Below are 1,822 nucleotides of genomic sequence, written 5' to 3'. Positions count from 1 at the left end.
TGGTGTGTGTGTGTGTGTGTGTGTGTGTGTGTGTGTGTGTGTGTGTGTGTGTGTGTATGTGCGCGCGCAAAAGATTTTGCTTTAGATTACGTAAACGGGCGATAAAACACCTGAACAATATTCCTTTCCTCACATTTTCGTCATTATTTTTTTTTTCTAAAATGGTCCAGAAGACATAGATCTGACAACATACGCCGTTCACTTGATCAGAACTCATTTAAAGCAAAGTCAAACGGTACAAAGAGGAGTATACATGTACATGAAAAGCTGTATATTGTACATTTAATTGATGACTGAAAATGATTGCGATTGAAATATGTGAGGCAGCGTGGTGGAATCAGGCGCTCGTCAAAATAATCAAAGTGAAGAAACTTGCATTTTTCCGCAGGTTTGTGAATTTTTATAAAATTTTGTTTTTTTGGCTCAAGACCTTTAATGCGCAAATTTCAATTTCTGTGTGGATTTTTCTGAAAAACGTTGAATAAATGCATAAAAAATGTAAATTTTCAGTTACCACAGACTCTTAAAGCTAAGGAAATAACTAATCTTTGGCGGTCATTTTCTCACTAATTTTACCTCTGAAAACAGGTGACTCCCACCTCCTTCTTTTGCAAATATCTCGACTTGTATTCAAGATAAATGGATATTTTTTTCATCCAAATAAAGTCAAATGAACAAGCTTTTAGATGATGCCAATAACTCTACATGCCCAAAAATTGACGAGAGCCTGATTCCACCACGCTGCCTCACATATATTGTTACCGATATTGAAAATATTTGTTCATCTTGAATCTGCACATCCTGTGATGTTTTCCTCTTACTGTAAATGTAGCTTTGTGGTTGATTGTTTCTGGAATGATGTTATTTTGCTGTTCACCTCATACCTGTACTCTAGGGTTCACCATTATGTTAAAGAGGATGCTATATTTCAGTAATTAAATACAATGTATGGAGATGATACGTGGATTTTGTTTCTAAGTTCGTTTATGATAATTTGTTGTTGTTGCTGCTGCTGTTGTTGTTGTTGCTGTTGTTGTACAATGTAATGAGAAGGTACCTGGACTTTGTTTCTCTGTTGTTGTTGTTGGTGGTGGTGGTGTTGATGATGTTGTTGTTGTTGGTGGCGGTGGTTGTTGATGATATTTTTGTTGTTGTACAATATATCGGGATGATACTTGGATTTTGTTTCTCTGTTGTTGTTGATGATGTAGTTGTTGTTGTTGTTGGTGGTGGTGGTGTTGTTGTTGTTAATGATGATGTTGTTGTTGTTGTACAATATATGGGGATGATGATACCTGGATTTTGATTCTCTGTTGTTGTTGATGATGTTGTTGTTGCTGTTGATGATGTTGTTGTTGTTGTTGTTGTTGGTGGTGGTGGTATTGTTGTTGATGATGTTGTTGCTGTTGTTGTACATGTACAATGTAATGAGAAGATACCTGGATTTTGTTTCTGTTGTTGTTGATGATGTTATTGTTGTTGTTGCTGGTGGTGGTGCTGTTGCTGTTGTTGTTGTTGTTGGCTTACCTATCTCTCAGGAAATCAGGCAGATGCATAACAACATTAACAAGGAAAGTGTTGGATTGGAACCCACTGGGTAAAAGAGTATTAGGAAGACCACGTGGAACCCGGAGAAGAATCACAGAAATTCATGTACAGAAAAGTGGGAAGACAAGAAATAACATGAAGAGCGGAGCTGCCAACCCTACGGCCACAAAAGTGTAATACGGGGTGCCCACTACAGCTGGATCGGGCCGATCGCCCGACTCGATCGCCTCAAACTGAAAACAAACACGTTTGTTTTTGAGGCGATCGTGTCGGG

Source organism: Aplysia californica, unplaced genomic scaffold (genome assembly GCF_000002075.1).
Source record: "Aplysia californica isolate F4 #8 unplaced genomic scaffold, AplCal3.0 scaffold01275, whole genome shotgun sequence".
Taxonomy (NCBI): domain Eukaryota; kingdom Metazoa; phylum Mollusca; class Gastropoda; order Aplysiida; family Aplysiidae; genus Aplysia; species Aplysia californica.
This window is presented reverse-complemented; position numbering follows the sequence as displayed.